Here is a 7956-nt window from a genome sequence, read left to right on the forward strand (position 1 = left end):
TGCTATGTTCAGTGGTATCTTGTAACAACAGTAAAATAAATATCTAGTAAAACTAGTTAAATATGTCCACCCAATATAATACATAGCTCTGATTGTCTGGTTATTCCAGAACTTACTTCAAGTAATATCGAAAAATAAATTCAAATATGAAACAAAATCTAACCAAAATTAGAACACAGTCTTAGTAGTGGCTGCTGAGTTAGAAGTAGCTACATCGAAGCATAATAAGTCTCTAAGGTAATCGTAGGAATAGGTAAATAACCTTAAATAGTAGATGGAATTCTTTTGTAATACTGCACGATGAGCATTCTGAGCCATGGAGGGAGTCCTTCATGATGCATAATTAGTAATTCCCCTAATAGCACCAATAGAAAGACCGCAGGACACCAAGTGACATCAGAAATGCTAAAGACGGTAGAGAAATGTTACTTTAACAACTGCATATTCTAACTGCCTTCGTGAGAATTATCCCTGATTAATAGACACAGAGTGAGATTTAATAATATCTAGAATAAGCTAGAACAGTTTTTAGAATAAGTTAGGATAGACTTTAAAATAAGTTAGATTAGTATCTAGAATAAGATTTAGATTATTAGTTGTACATGTCAGGATAGTTATATTATATAACTGAAATTATATAATAATACTTATTGCCAAAAAATTAGAATTATCCAAGTGAGAATAATCGATGACCTTGAAAAACATCCAATTCTTTCACAGCGGAATCAAAATGTTGAAAAAACAATGGCAGAAAATGATATAGTAGTACTAGTAAAAATTCCCTTACTAAGTCCCACTCCTATTAAACATATAGAAAGTTTTATTATAAGAGCATTACTAAATACTAAAAAAAATAAAACGAACTAAACTTTCGAAATCATAAAATCCTTTCGATATTTGAAATAATAATAAAATTGCCGCGGAAGCTGCCCGTAATTATAAATGATGAATCGTGTATCTTATTAAAGGGAAACTGATTGTACGGGAAGTGGCAATTATTGTATAGAAATGTCGTTAACCTCTCTTGACACTTAACACTATATTCCTTCGAATCGATGTATTGGAATATAACAGATAAAATATAATAAATCTATAGCAAGGTATTGAATTCAATTTCGTATAACAGTAGTTTCAATTTATTTAAATATACACCAAATTTTAATTGGTATTTATTATGAATAAAATGTGCTGAATTATTTTTTATTATTTGTATTATTTCAATACAGGTAATATTATGACACTTATATAAAACTATATAAAACTACCTATATAAAAAAAGAAATATAAAAACATATAAAATAAGGAATATTCTCTATATGGTATAAATTGTTTATTTTGAAAAATTGGGAAAAGCTGAGTAATCTTTGAATCCTGATGACGGATTGATTGAATTGGTGCAAAATTGTTAAGGGAAGGTAGAAGTGTAACATTTTTTTAATAAGTTAAAAAGATTTTTTTAAATTAATGTTAATATTAATCTTATATTATGAAAATATACACATTTTTATATAATTTATCCCCAATCAGAATTTGATGTAAAAATTTGACTTATCTTAAAGATCCTCTTAATCATTTTTCTTGGATTCATTAAATTATTTTCAATGAGACTTTTCTTTTTACTAAATTATATGACTCTGTACACAAATATTTCCTCATTGAATGTTATTATAGATCGATACTACGCATTAATTAATATATTAGCATGAATTGGTTATCGCCTCTATCTAAATAGTAACTAAAACATTAAAAAGATTTCAATTTAAATATTTTACTTATTACTTAAGTACAGATGTTGAAATTCAGGATGAATTATTAAAATATACAAATTTTTTATCCCTAATCAGAATTTGATATAAAAATGACTTATCTTAGAGATAATCTTAATCATATTTCTTGGATTTATTAAATTATTTTCAAGGACACTTTTCTTTTTACTAAAGTATATGGCTCTGTACACAAATATTTCCTCATTGCATTTTTTTACAGATGTATTAGATACAGATATATATTAGTACAATAGATGTATTAGAATGTTTTATTCATCACTTCTATCTAAATATTAATTTAAAATATTTACAAATAGTATAGTATACTCTAAATATAAACAGTTTTTCAATGAACACATACTACATTCATTTTTTATTTGTTTGAATACATGACTGGAAACTCACTAACTGAATGAGACTTTAAAAATTTTAAAAGAAATAGATGCCAATAAAGCTACAGTGCCCAATTTAGTGGAAACAAAACCTAACGCCGTATAATATCAACGTTTTTTTTAATTGCTCAAAGGAATTCGTCGAACTCTGTTACTATTATTAACGAAGTAACACAAAATAAACTATTTTTAGCTTCTCTTTATAATATTTTCTATATTTAACATATAGTGCCTTATTAAAACATAATAAATAGTGAAATATTTAATATATTATATTATATATATTATATTATTAAAATATATATATATATATATATATATATATAGAATGAATGAAAAAAAACTTAATATATTATTACTGACTATTATAGATTTTGTCATTAATTTCGGTTACAATGTTACCAATAGTGATAAGAATGGTCATTTGCTATCGTTTGATGCCTTTGTACAAGAAAATATTCATCCAGCGATTCTTGAAACAGAATCACACACAAGAGACACTATACTGCAAAAGTAAGTCATCATAATCATCGGCCAATTGATTTATTATTCGACAAATTAATTCGTAAACACTGCAATCAAAATTATTTATCCAACATGTAATACCCAATATTATGTTTTTTTTTATATTCTATGAGGTACTGGCATGTGTTTTCATTAGTGATAACTACTCGTGAAAAAACAAAGTATCATTGTAAACTGTTTAACAACCTAAACTAGCTGTTAAATTCGACAATTTTGACATTTCTCTACATAAAAAATGTTTTTCAATTTAGTTTTGTTGAGTTATTCAATATATACAAACACTAGCCCTAGAATTACCAAAATTACATTATATATATTCATTATTTTAGGCGAATGATTTAAAGATACCAGCAGCCAAGGCGTATCATATACTTTTAGACACTTATGATGACGCTACTTCGTTATATTCGCTAAATGGAGATTAGAGTGCGATTAGAATTAGTGAATAACAGACGTAATCTTAGCTTCTTCTAGAACAAGGTTCAGAATAATTCAATATATAACTTGGTTGACACGCCATCTCGAAATATTGAAAAAGTACAAAAATGCATTGATGATTACATCGTTGCCAAACTAACATTGTTCTTTCTACTGATACTGCTACAGTTATATTAATTTAGATTTGCTTTGTTATTATTTAATTAATTTTTTGTATACGTCACAAAATTTTTGTATTCTTTGGTCTCAGCAAGACTTCAAAGTGATTAGTTGGTAGTAGTTAAAATAATCTTGTAAATAAATAAATAGGTTTAGGTCAGTATTAAGCTAAATTATGTATATATAGTAGAATATAAAATAAGTGTACTAGATGGGTTAAATAAGGTTTCTGTTTATTTTCATTTAGTTATTACAACGATTATGATATACATATTTTATTTCAAAATGTTTGTTGGGTGTTAAAAAGTAAGTATGATTATTTTTTTAATTTTTAGTGAGTTTTAGCAAGTTTTGTGTTAAAAATCTTTTATTTTTCTCATTTTAGTGAGGAAAAATAGGAATAAAGAAATAACGATTGAAAATAGGGAACGCTTTAGGCCCCAGGGTCCACTACCTAGTCTAAGAGATTTGACATATTTGTCTACCTAAACAGCAATAAAAAATTATTATCCTTGCCGGAAATCGAACCCCCCGAACTCCGTTTGGAAGCTAAACGCCTTCACCATTACACCATAGAAGCAGCTGTGTACAATATATTTCTACGACGGCATATATGCAATTGTTTGTGCTTAAAAAGCGAACCGAATAGCTTTTGAACTGAATGACTTCCGATTTTCCGACATCAGCTCAGCAATTTCATTATACACAAATATCTGACTATTTTAGATAAAAATATGTGAAAACTTTTTACCCAAGAGACCAATGGAACCACCTCGGAAGCGCATTCTCTCGAATAAAAAAAAAATTTGAAAATCGTCCCACAATTGACAATGAAAATATATATGTATACAGTCGAACATAGACCTTCTCCTTTTTCGAAGTCGCTTAATAATAAGGAACTACGTTTAATTGATATATGCTACGAAATTATTCGAAAATAAATTATATTTCTATTATTTGATAAATTTGATGATATTTTTATATAGTTTTATTAAAATGCATTTAATTTTATATAATATTATAATATATTTGAGGACGTATATATCTATTAAGAGGAGAAAGGTATACAACTCTTACACAAATAAATCAGTGTATTTAAAAGCAATAACTATTAAAACATTTAATGAGCCTTATTTCTTTATTCACAATTTATAACCATACAATAATGTATATATCAGTAACGATAACTAATAATCAAATTATTAGCAATCGTTAATAAACAACCACATTACAAAATAAAACATAACGGAAAGTAGTTTTGTATTATGTTATTGACGGTGCATGAAGACCAACTACGATCACCACAGAATACAAGTGCTATTAAATATCATAAGCCGTTTATTTTTTAATTCATGTACACCATTATTTCTATCTGCGTGATACAATGATGAAATCGTGAAAAAGGTGAAAGGTGTGGCGTCGTGTAAGGTAAACACTGATAATTGAATAAAACATGAACTTAACTGAAAACTGTGTTAAGTCGACTCATAAAGCACACCTGTAGCAATTTTAATAAAAATAATCGTAAAAATGTCAAAATAACCGAAACTAAAACCTAAATAAATTAGAGTTATGTACCGGCTTGAATATATATCGTTATATTAAGGACTTAATTACATGTCAATTAAATTTCCAGTTAAAAAATAATAAATTGAGAAAAAAGCAATTTCAGTTTTACTTAATAGATGGATTTAAAGCTACATGTAGTCTATTCAAAGTTTTCTTAGTAATGCGCAATGGATATTTGTGACGTCAAAATTTTGCAATGTTGCCGTATCAACTCTGAGTTTTAGTTCAGATTGGCTCTAACATACAAGAAAATTCTAAACTAAATAAAATAATTGAACAAAAATGTTCAAATATAATTTATTTTAACATTATAGTACATCTAATACATATATTATCGAAGGACTTAAAACTACAATTAAGAACATAGGTATAATAGTTAGTAGGTTAGATTTGTTTTGTTTACATTTAACTCTTTTCCACACCATCCATCAGGCGCATTTTTTTTATGTAGTGGTATCCCCCTGGAAGCTTAATCTACCTAGTTAACCATTGTATATCTGAGAAACATATTTTACTTTCATTCGAGAACATATTTACCTATTTACGTTTAGTTCTTGTTTCCTTCGATGGTGTGTTTATTTGTGAAATACTCTTGGTATCAGAATATTTTATTTCTTCTGCTACTGTTTGTGTACACCATTCGTCATACAATTTATTACTGAATTATGTCTAATGCATTTACCATATTTACAAAGCAGTTAGTATTCATTTTCTCCTCATACGTTCTAACCTAATTCTCATGTTTAATTTAGGATATATCGTTATATTAAGGACTTAATTACATGTCAATTAAATTTCCAGTTAAAAAATAATAAATTGAGAAAAAAGCAATTTCAGTTTTACTTAATAGATGGATTTAAAGATACATATAGTCTATTCAAAGTTTTTTTAGTAATGCGCAATGGATATTTGTGACGTCGAAATTTTGCAATGTTGCCGCATCAACTCTGAGTTTTAGTTCAGATTGGCTCTAACATACAAGAAAATTCTAAACTAAATAAAATAATTGAACAAAAATGTTCAAATATAATTTATTTTAACATTATAGTACATCTAATACATATATTATCGAAGGACTTAAAACTACAATTAAGAACATAGGTATAATAGTTAGTAGGTTAGATTTGTTTTGTTTACATTTAACTCTTTTCCACACCATCCATCAGGCGCATTTTTTTTATGTAGTGGTATCCCCCTGGAAGCTTAATCTACCTAGTTAACCATTGTATATCTGAGAAACATATTTTACTTTCATTCGAGAACATATTTACCTATTTACGTTTAGTTCTTGTTTCCTTCGATGGTGTGTTTATTTGTGAAATACTCTTGGTATCACAGAATATTTTATTTCTTCTGCTACTGTTTGTGTACACCATTCGTCATACAATTTATTACTGAATTATGTCTAATGCATTTACCATATTTACAAAGCAGTTAGTATTCATTCTCTCCTCATACGTTCTAACCTAATTCTCATGTTTAATTAAGGATATATCGTTATATTAAGGACTTAATTACATGTCAATTAAATTTCCAGTTAAAAAATAATAAATTGAGAAAAAAGCAATTTCAGTTTTACTTAATAGATGGATTTAAAGATACATATAGTCTATTCAAAGTTTTTTTAGTAATGCGCAATGGATATTTTTGACGTCGAAATTTTGCAATGTTGCCGCATCAACTCTGAGTTTTAGTTCAGATTGGCTCTAACATACAAGAAAATTCTAAACTAAATAAAATAATTGAACAAAAATGTTCAAATATAATTTATTTTAACATTATAGTACATCTAATACATATATTATCGAAGGACTTAAAACTACAATTAAGAACATAGGTATAATAGTTAGTAGGTTAGATTTGTTTTGTTTACATTTAACTCTTTTCCACACCATCCATCAGGCGCATTTTTTTTATGTAGTGGTATCCCCCTGGAAGCTTAATCTACCTAGTTAACCATTGTATATCTGAGAAACATATTTTACTTTCATTCGAGAACATATTTACCTATTTACGTTTAGTTCTTGTTTCCTTCGATGGTGTGTTTATTTGTGAAATACTCTTGGTATCAGAATATTTTATTTCTTCTGCTACTGTTTGTGTACACCATTCGTCATACAATTTATTACTGAATTATGTCTAATGCATTTACCATATTTACAAAGCAGTTAGTATTCATTTTCTCCTCATACGTTCTAACCTAATTCTCATGTTTAATTTAGGATATATCGTTATATTAAGGACTTAATTACATGTCAATTAAATTTCCAGTTAAAAAATAATAAATTGAGAAAAAAGCAATTTCAGTTTTACTTAATAGATGGATTTAAAGATACATATAGTCTATTCAAAGTTTTTTTAGTAATGCGCAATGGATATTTGTGACGTCGAAATTTTGCAATGTTGCCGCATCAACTCTGAGTTTTAGTTCAGATTGGCTCTAACATACAAGAAAATTCTAAACTAAATAAAATAATTGAACAAAAATGTTCAAATATAATTTATTTTAACATTATAGTACATCTAATACATATATTATCAAAGGACTTAAAACTACAATCAAGAACATAGGTATAACAGTTAGTAGGTTAGATTTGTTTTGTTTACATTTAACTCTTTTCCACACCATCCATCAGGCGCATTTTTTTTATGTAGTGGTATCCCCCTGGAAGCTTAATCTACCTAGTTAACCATTGTATATCTGAGAAACATATTTTACTTTCATTCGAGAACATATTTACCTATTTACGTTTAGTTCTTGTTTCCTTCGATGGTGTGTTTATTTGTGAAATACTCTTGGTATCAGAATATTTTATTTCTTCTGCTACTGTTTGTGTACACCATTCGTCATACAATTTATTACTGAATTATGTCTAATGCATTTACCATATTTACAAAGCAGTTAGTATTCATTTTCTCCTCATACGTTCTAACCTAATTCTCATGTTTAATTTAGGATATATCGTTATATTAAGGACTTAATTACATGTCAATTAAATTTCCAGTTAAAAAACAATAAATTGAGAAAAAAGCAATTTCAGTTTTACTTAATAGATGGATTTAAAGCTACATATAGTCTATTCAAAGTTTTCTTAGTAATGCGCAAT

This window comes from Rhynchophorus ferrugineus, unplaced genomic scaffold (assembly GCF_030347505.1).
Source record: "Rhynchophorus ferrugineus isolate W39M unplaced genomic scaffold, kcgeb_rfMv2 rfM1, whole genome shotgun sequence".
Classification (NCBI taxonomy): domain Eukaryota; kingdom Metazoa; phylum Arthropoda; class Insecta; order Coleoptera; family Curculionidae; genus Rhynchophorus; species Rhynchophorus ferrugineus.